This window comes from Papio anubis, chromosome 7, assembly GCF_008728515.1.
Source record: "Papio anubis isolate 15944 chromosome 7, Panubis1.0, whole genome shotgun sequence".
Lineage (NCBI taxonomy): Eukaryota > Metazoa > Chordata > Mammalia > Primates > Cercopithecidae > Papio > Papio anubis.
In genome coordinates this window covers 105,433,418-105,443,257 of record NC_044982.1, presented here as the reverse complement: position 1 = coordinate 105,443,257, position 9,840 = coordinate 105,433,418, and the positions used below count along the sequence as shown (strand labels likewise).

Genomic DNA, 9,840 nt, shown 5'->3' with positions numbered 1-9,840 from the left:
GCGTGAGCCACCGCGCCCAGTCTAATTTTTTATTTTTAGTAGAGTCAGGATTTCACTATGTTGGCCAGGCTGGTCTCAAACTCCTGTGCTCAGGTGATCTGCCCGCTTCGGCCTCCCAAAATGCTGAGATTACAGCGTGAGCCACCACGTGAGACAGGCAGATCACCTGAGGTCAGGAGTTTGAGACAAGCCTGGCCAACATGGCAAAACCCTATCTCTACTAAAAATACAAAAATTATCTGGGTGTGGTGGCAGATGCCTGTAATCCCAGCTACTGGGAAGGCTGAGGCAGGAGAATTGCTTGAACCCGGGAAGCAGAGGTTGCAGTGAGCCGAGATTGTGCAACTGCACTTCACCCTGGGTGACAGTGAGACTCCATCTCAAACACACACCTCCAATGCTCTTTCTCAAATACCATGGCTACCCTTCTTCCTGCTTTACTTCATCTGTCACACAGTAATATATACTCATTAAAGAAAAAGACAAGCAAAATGAAAACAAAAGTCATCCCTAATCCCACTGCTGAAGAGTTACTATCTTACCAACATTTTTCTAAGCATATGTACAACTTTAAAACAAGCACAAAAGAATAATATTGCGCCGGGCACGGTGGCTTACGCCTGTAGTCCCAACACTTTGGGAGGCCGAGGCGGGTGGATCACTTGAGGCCAGGATTTCGAGACTAGCCTGGCCAACATGGTGAAACCCTGTCTATATTAAAAATACAACAAGGAGCGACTCCCCGCCGCCGCCCGGGCCCGCGCGCTCCTCCGCCCGGCCCCACACCGCGCCCGGCCCCACACTGCGGGTCAACGTGATCCGCTGCAGCCTGGCCTGCGAGCGCTGCCGCTGGATCCTGACCCTCCTCCTACTCAGCGCCATCGCCTTGGACATCATAGCCCTGGCCGGCCGCGGCAGGCAGCAGTCAAGCGACCACGTCCAGACGTCCTTGCTATGGTGGAGATGTTTCCACGAGGGCAGCGACGGCAGCGGGTCCTAAGAGGACGGCTGCTAGAGCCTCATGGAGTACGCGTTGGGTAGAGCAGCAGCTGCCATGCTCTTCTGGGGCTTCAGCATCCTGGTGATCTGTTTCATCCTCTCCTTCTTCTTCATCCTGTGTGTACCCCAGATGCTTGTCTTCCTAAGAGTGATTGGAGGTCTCTTTGTCTTGGCTGCTGTGTTCCAGATCATCTCCCTGGTAATTTACCCCGTGAAGTACACCCAAACCTTCAACCTTCAGGCCAGCCCTTGCTGTCACTTACATCTATAACTGGCCCTACGGCCATGGGTGGGCAGCCACGATTATCCTCATCAGCTGTGCTTTCTTCTGCTACTGCCTCCCCAACAATAAAGATGACCTTCTGAGCAATACCAAGCCTAGGGACTTCTACACATCCGCCTAACTTGGGAACGAGCGTGGGAGAAAATCGCCACTGCCAAGATGGATTCCAGAAAAAGAAACTGTTTGTCTAGGCTACTTTGAACCTATTTTTTGGCAGTGTTCATAGTCAAAAATGCTAAAATAATTTGGGAGAAAATATTTTTAAAGTAGTGTTATAGTTTTATGTTCACCTTTTATTATGTTTGGTGAAGTTGTGTATTTTTACTAATTACCTATATTATGCCAATATTTCCTTATATCTACCCATAACATTGATGCTACATTTGTAAGATAATATGAACATGAAACTTAACACTTTATAAGGTAAAAATGAGCTGGTTTCCAAGATTTAATAATCCGATCAAGTTCTTGTTATTTCCAAATAGAATGAACTGGGTCTGTTAAGGGCTAAGGAGAAGAGGAAGGTAATGGTAAAAATTGTCAATGACTGGCTGGGTGTGGTGACTCAAGCTTGTAATCTCAGCACTTTGGGAGGCTGAGACAGGCCGATCACCTGAGGTCACGAGTTCAAGACCAGCCTGGCAAACATGGTGAAACCCTGTCTCTACTGAAAATACAAAAATTAGCCGGGCGTGGTGGCACATGCCTGTAATCCCAGCTACTGGGGAGGCTGAGGCAGGAAAATCGCTTGAACCGGAGAGGTAGAAGTTGCAGTGAACTGAGATCGTTGCATTGCACTCCAGCCTGGGCAACAGAGCAAGACTCTGTCTCAAAACAAACAAAAATTGTCAATGACCAAACATTCTGAAAGAAATGCCAAAAAAAGCTTTTTTTTTTCAAGACTTCAAACGATTTAAAGAAGCAAAATAGTTTCCTAAATGCATATTGTTTGTGAGAATTTCTCACTAATATCCTGAATAATAATTTTTTTTTTTTTTGAGAGAGAGTCTTGCTCTGTCGCCCAGGCTGGAGTGCAGTGGCGTGATCTTGGTTCACTGCGAGCTCTGCCTCCCGGGTTCACGCCATTCTCCCGCCTCACCCTCCCGAGTAGCTGGGACTACAGGCACCCGCCACCAAGCCTGGCTGATTTTTTATATTTTTAGTAGAGACAGGGTTTCACCGTGTTAGCCAGGATGGTCTCGATCTCCTGACCTCATGATTCGGCCACCTCAGCATCCCAAAATGCTGGGATTACAGGTGTGAGCCACTGAGCCCGGCCCTGAATAATTCATTTTTGCTAAGCTTCATGTTGACTCTATATATCATCTAAGAAAGTATTGTTTCGTGGTCCAAACCTGTTGCCATGGTTAGTAAGACTTTCTTAGGTGTGAAATATTTAGATGAAATTTTCTCTTTTAAAGTTCTGTAGCCGGGCGCGGTGGCTCACGCCTGTAATCCCAGCACTTTGGGAGGCGGAGGCGGGCGGATCACAAGGTCAGGAGATCGAGACCACAGTGAAACCCCGTCTCTACTAAAAATACAAAAAATTAGCCGGGCGCGGTGGTGGGCGCCTGTAGTCCCAGCTACTCAGGAGGCTGAGGCAGGAGAATGGTGTGAACCCGGGAGGCGGAGCTTGCAATGAGCCGAGATCGCGCCACTGCACTCCAGCCTGGGCGACAGCGCGAGACTCCGTCTCAAAAAAAAAAAAAAAATAAAAAAAAATAAAGTTCTGTATAGGGTTAGGGTGTTGGAAAATGCTATATTAATAAATCTGTAGCGTTTTGTGTTTATATGTTCAAAACCAGAGTAACTGGATTGAAAGATGGACTGATAGATCTAATCTATCAGTCTAATTTATCATGACTGATAGATCTGGTTAAGTTGTGTAGTAAAGGATTAGGAGAGCCATTCCAGTCACAAAAGTGCCTCTAAAACAGTCTAAGGAGAAAAATGGCTTGCTTTTCTAAACTTCAGATTTATCTGGGCTCTAATCATGTAGACAGGCTTCTGACAGATTGCAACTGTCAGTAGAAACCTACATATAGTTAAAATCCTGGTCTTTCTTGGTAAACAGATTTAAAATGTGTGATGTAAAACATGCCACAGGAGAATTCAGGGATTTGAGTTTCCCTGAATAGCATATATATGATGCATCAGATGAGTTATTACTATTTTTTACCATTTCTACTTACATAATGAAAAACAATTCATTTTAAATATCAAAGTATTATTTTGTAAGTTGTAGAAAAGGGCAATTGAAGTTTTCATTATGAAGTTTTCCCAATAAACCAGGAATTCTAAACTTGAAGAGAAAAATAGAATTCGCCAGATGTGGCTGCACAGGCCTGTAATCCCAGCCACCCAGGAGGCTGAGGCAGGAGAATCACTTGAACCTGAGAGGCAGAGGTTACAATGAGCCGAGACTGCACCACTGCACTCCAGCCTGGGTGACAGAGACTCTGTCTCAAAAAAAATAATAATGAAAATAATATTGGGATTATACTGTATGCTCAGGTGTACATTCTTTCTTACATGTATTGTGAATATATTTTGACAATAAATATCTTTACTTCACTTAAAATAATCACCTCATATTTTGTTTTATGGAATACAATATTATTTTGTTGTATGAAGTCAAATATTAGATTGAACCATATATCTGATCTTTTTTTTTTTTTTGAGACGGAGTTTCGCTCTCTTGCCCAGGCTGAAGTGCAGTGGCGCGATCTTGGCTCACTGCAACCTCCGCCTCCCGGGTTCACACCACTTGCCTGCCTCAGCTTCCCAAGTAGGTGGGACTACAGGCGCCCGCCACCACACCCAGCTAATTTTTTGTATTTTTAGTAGAAAGGGGGTTTCACCATGTTAGCCAGGATGGTCTCGATCTCCTCACCTCGTGATCCGCCCGCCTCGACCTCCCAAAGTGCTGAGATTACAGGCGTGAGCCACCGCGCCCGGCCTATCTGACCGTTTTCTACCTATAAAAATAGCAGTTGCCTGTAGTCCCAGTTACTTGGGAGGCTGAGGCAGGAGGATCCCTTGAGCACAGGCGTTCAAGACTGCAGTGAGCTATATAATTATTCCTTTGTTGTGGGACATTTAGATCATTTCTAAATTTTCACCAGTGTTGTGATAAACCTCTTTTAACGAATCTTTTTGGTCTTGTTTATTGACATATAATTTTATCATTTCCTTAGAATTCCCAGAATTAGAATTGGTGGGTCAAAGAATAGATACTTTTTTTTTTTTTTTGAGACAGAGACTTGCTCTGTCACCCAAGCTGGAGTGCAATGACATGATCGCAGTTCACTGCAACCTTTGCCTCCTGGGTTCAAGCGATTCTCCTGCCTCAGCTTCCCAAGTAGCTAAGATTACAGGCGCCTGCCACCACGCCCAGCTAACTTTTTGTATTTTTAGTAGAGATGGGGCTTCACCATGTTGGCCAGGCTGGTCTCGGACTCCTCATCTCAAGTGATCCACCCGCCTTGGCCTCACAAAGTGCTGGGATGTCAGGCATGAGCCACTGCACCCTGCTGGGAGGTGACATTTGAACAGAGCCTTGAAGATGCTGTGTGGAAAGTCTGACAGGTGGCCAGGCGTAGTGTCTCATGCCTGTCATCCCAGCACTTTGGGAGGCCAAGGTGAGAGGATCGCTTAAGGCCAGAAGTTTGAGGCCAACCTGGGCAGCACAGTGAGACCCTGTCCCTTAAAAAAAAAAAAAAGAATTAGTAAACCTGGGAGGCGGAGCTTGCAGTGAGCTGAGATCCGACCACTGCACTCCAGCCTGTCACAGCGAGACTCTGTCTCAAAAACAAAAGAAAAAAAGGGAAAAAATTAGGCCAGGTGTGGTGGCTCATGCCTATAATCCCAGCACTTTGGGACGCCAAGGTGGGCAGATCATGAAGTCAGGAGATTGAGACCATCCTAGCTAACACAGTGAAACCCCATCTCTACTAAAAATACGAAAAATTAGCTGGGCGTGGTGGCTGGTGCCTGTGGTCCCAGCTACTCAGGAGACTGAGGCAGGAGAATGGCATGAACCCGGGAGGTGGAGTTGGCAGTGAACAGAGATCGTGCCACTGCACTCCAGCCTGGGTGACAGAGCAAGACTCCATCTCAAAAAGAAAAAATAGCCCAGCGTGGTGGCCCTTGCCTGTGGTCCCAGCTGCTCGGGAAGCTGAGGTAGGAGGATCACTTGAGGCCAGGGAGTTGAGGCTACAATGAGCCATGACTGTGCCACTGCACTCCAGCCTGAGTGACAGAGCAAGACCCTGCCTCAAAAGAAAAAAAAAGTTTGATAGGGCATATGGAACAAGAGACAGGAACAAGAGGGAAGAGCATGAACAAAGGTATTGAAGAGTAGCGGGACACTGTGTTGGGAACTGAGTGGTGTGGACTGCACAGTGGTGGGAGGAAGGGCAGAGGAGAGTTTCCAAAAATAGCTGGGACCAGACTGGGAAAGGCCTTGAATGCCTTCCCAAGGAGTTAGGAATTTATTCCATACCTGGTGCCCATGAAGGAAGCAGATTGCTTCAAGGTTAAGCTCAGGCTTTGGAGACAGACTCTCCGGGTTTGGATTCAGGCCCTGCCACTTATTAGCCATGGGGCTGGGCTCACCCAGCCTCAATTTCCTCATCTGTAAAATAGGAGTAATAATCACAGGATTGTTGTGGGGTTTCAATGAGGGAATGCGTGTAAAATGCTTAGTACAGTTACTGTCACTTATTTCTCAATAACTGCTGGCTTTGGTCATCAATAAAAGAGAGAAACAACATTATCAGATCTGTATTTAGAAGGCATTCTGGCAGATAGGGACAGATTTGGACCAAAATCTCAAGCCAGTATTTTTCAAGGGTACACTAAACCTTGGTACATATCTAATTATAATACATTTTTTAAAAGCGTTAAATGAGTATAGTTGAAACTGCAGAGTTTTTTTTTTTTTCTTTTTCTTTTTCTTTTTTTTTTTTTTTGAGACAGAATCTAACTCTATTGCCCAGGATGGAGTGCAATGGCACGGTCTTGGCTCACTGCAACCTCTGTCTCCCAAGTTCAAGCAATTATCCTGCCTCAGCCTCCCAAGTAGCTAGGACTATAGGCACGTGCCACCACACCTGGCTAATTTTTGTATTTTTAGTAGAGCTGGAGTTTCACCATGTTGGCCAGGCTGGTCTTGAACTCCTGGCCTTGTTATCCACCCGCCTTGGCCTCCCAAAGTGCTGGGATTACAGGCATGAGCCACCATGCCCAGCCAGTTCTTTTTTTAGGAAAGTCATTTTAGTACACATGGCTAGCCACACATGGCTTGACATGGTGGGCGTGCTGGCATCCAGAGAAAGAGAGAGCCAAAGCTGTCCATCTTGCAGACCGATGGGAGGGAGCCAGGACACAGCTGGGCTTGCTCATGCCCAGAGAGAGAACGAGTTAAGCTGCTTACACTGAAGGCAAGGGAGAGTCAGCTGCGCAGCTCTGTGTGGGGGCAGCTGGCTCAAGCAGGGCAAACAGTGTTAAGAGTAAGCTCCTAAGAGGAGAGCTAGTGTAAGAAAGCTGTTAATGAGAGCTGCTGCTGAATAAAACTATCTTTCACCTGCCTACAGCCCCCTGGAGTGTTCTTTCTGTTTACCCACCCACTCCCCTCAGACTTCAGCATGAGCAGGACCTGGACTCTGGGATCTGACACACATCTCTACTGAAAATACAAAAATTAGCCGGTATAGTGGTACATGCCTGTAATTCCAGCTACCAGGGTGGCTGAGGCACAATGATTGCCTGAACCCAGGAGTCAGAGGTTGCAGTGAGCTAAGACCACGTCACTGTACTCCACCCTGGGCAAGAGAACCTGACCCTGTGTCAAAACAAAACAAAGTTAAAGACCATTTGTCCAGTATAAACTCTTTCAAAATATATACTCAAGCATAGAAAAGTCTAGAAATGTCATCAATGGTAATTTCAGGAAAGAATGTTAAGGTGATGTTTTTTCTGCATTTTTTTTCTTTTCTTTTTTGTTTTTTTTTTTTTTTTGAGATAGGCTCTTGCTCTGTCACCCAGGCTGGAGTGCAGTGATGCAATCAGGCCTCACTGCAGCCTCGACCTCCCAGGCTTAAGCCATCCTCCCACTTCAGTCTCTTAAGTAGCTGGGACTACAGGCACAAGCCACCACACCTGGCTAATTTTTGCATTCTTGTATTTTTTGCAAAGATGGGGTTTTGCCATGTTGCCCAAGCTAGTGTCAAGTGATCCGCCCACCTTGTCCTCCCAGAGTGCTGGGATTACAAGTGTGAGCCATGTGTGCCAGGCCTACATTTTCTTTTCTATAATAACCATGACCCTGGGTTTCATGTACCAACATTTTCTAACAATAATATTTACAAAGCATACTATGAAAAATGTTCAGAGAAAAGAATATACAACTGTAAAAATCATATATAACTAGTTTTCTTTTTGTTTGTTTGTTTTTAAAGCCAAAAAAGAAACAAAGTAGATTGTCCAGGGAGATAGTTATTTCCACTTCGTATTTCTCTGGTGAACTCATTAGGAACTCTAAAAAGTTCCAGGAGGTCCAGGCACGGTGGCTCACACCTATAATCCCAGCACTTTGGGAGGCTGAGGGGGCAGATCACGAGGTCAGAAGATTGAGACCATCCTGGCTAACACGGTGAAACTCCGTCTCTACTAAAGATACAAAAAATTAGCCAGGCATGGTGGCAGGTGCCTGTAATCTCAGCTACTCGGGAGGCTGAGGCAGGAGAATCGCTTGAACCTGGGAGATGGAGGTTGCAGTGAGCCAAGATCGTGCCACTGCATTCCAGCCTGGGCGACAGAGTGAGAATCCACCTCAAAAAAAAAAAAAGTTTCAGGAGTAGAATCATTGGGTCAAATTACCCTGGCTTTAAGTTCTGGTTCAGAGAATTTTAACAACTTACATTGTCACCAGCAAGGTCTTTGACTATATGAGCAACTCTCACCTTAAAGTATTTCTCATCTGACATTAGCTGCCCGGCTTTCCGCGGATACGTTGACTCCAGGAGGCTCCTTGAGTTCTGTGTATTCGGCTGGCCTCCGGTGGCCCCATTACTATTTTCTGCCAGGTAAATGTCAGTTACCTGCACACAGATCTCATCACTCATGATATGCTGCAGCTTGAATCAAAGGCAAGCTGTTAGTGAAGACAAAAAACATTTCTCCACTACACAGTCAATGTTCCTTTAACTGATCCAGTCACTCCACTCAAAAAAGGTTTTGGGTTTTTTTTGGCTGGCAATTTTAGAAAATTAATCACACAAACCACTGTATCATTTTCTCGGAGAATAATCAAGCCAAGATTTTCAACCATATCAGTGGTCCATTGTAAAACTTTCATATCTATTTAAAATAAAATCATAGAATAGGTTTGTGTGCTGTTTAAAATTCTAAGAACAACTTTAAAATAATTTTCCATGGGTAATATTTTTATTGCATTTTAAATGTAATAATTTGCTTTTACAACAATTAAATTAAATGCAACAATTTGCTTTTACAAATATTCTCTCTCATTTGATCCTCACAACTACCCTGGGAAGCAGGTTGGAGAGAGAGTTGGGCCTGTTAGGAGAGAGATTTACACAATGCATAAGAAAGCTCACTGTGAGCCAGGGCAAGGAGGGGAGCCTTGGAGAATCATGAATGCAATATCTATGTCTATATTCCCAGACCAACAGCAAAGCCTGAAACTCATTAGGTATTTAAGAAATAGCTGCTGAGTTATTGCCTAGGGGTGCTCAGCTGAAGAAGCAGGGTTGGGACTAACAGTCAAGCTTCCTGACTCCTAGCCCAATACTTCTCCAAACACACCACTTATTTTTCTGTATCTGATAGAAAGTAAAGTGCTTAAGTTGTACATAATGTTAACTCACTTTCCATACAGACTGGCAAGTTGACTATGGTAGCTTGTGACAATCTTAGGAAACTAATTACTAGAAAGTTGAACCTTTCAGAGTTCTCATTCTCATGTCATATGCTATTTCTATTGTGAAATAAAAATCCTTCCAAATGAAACTTTACCCATCAAAATGACAGAGAAGTGAAAAATAGATACAAGAAGAAATGAAATGTTTATTTCAATATCCCGGTTGACTAACGTAAAATTATCATAACCACCAAGCCATTCTATTTTTAGGAAGATACATTCTTTTTGAAGTGTTAGGAACTATGATAACTATTTATTTATTTATTTATTTTTGAGACAGAGTCTTGCTCTGTCGCCCAGGCTGGAGTGCAGTGCTGATCTGGGCTCCTGCAAAGCTCCGCCTCGGAGTTCATGCCATTCTCCTGCCTCGGCCTCCTGAGTAGCTGGGATAACTATTTATTCTTAACTTTAAGTCCTAAATAGATCGAGTATGTATATTAGTAGATAACTGGACACAGAGCGGGGTCAGAAGGGTGACTGGTATGGCAGAAAGAGTGCAGTATCTCCGGTATGGACAATGAGTCAGATAATGGATCCTGATACAACCATTCAGAAATAATGCTTATGAGTGCCAGTACCAGGGAGAAAGCTTAAAATACAGTATTTTAGAGAG

At 44.6% G+C, this 9,840-nt stretch overlaps 1 pseudogene across 1 annotated transcript; it reads left to right on the top strand.

Annotated features, from left to right (window-relative positions):
- The first annotated feature begins 703 nt into the window (after nt 1-703).
- Nucleotides 704-2,007, top strand: LOC101021152 (annotated as a pseudogene). The gene has a single exon (XR_163715.4). The product of XR_163715.4 is annotated as a p53 apoptosis effector related to PMP-22 pseudogene (transcript).
- Nucleotides 2,008-9,840: the final 7,833 nt, after the last annotated feature.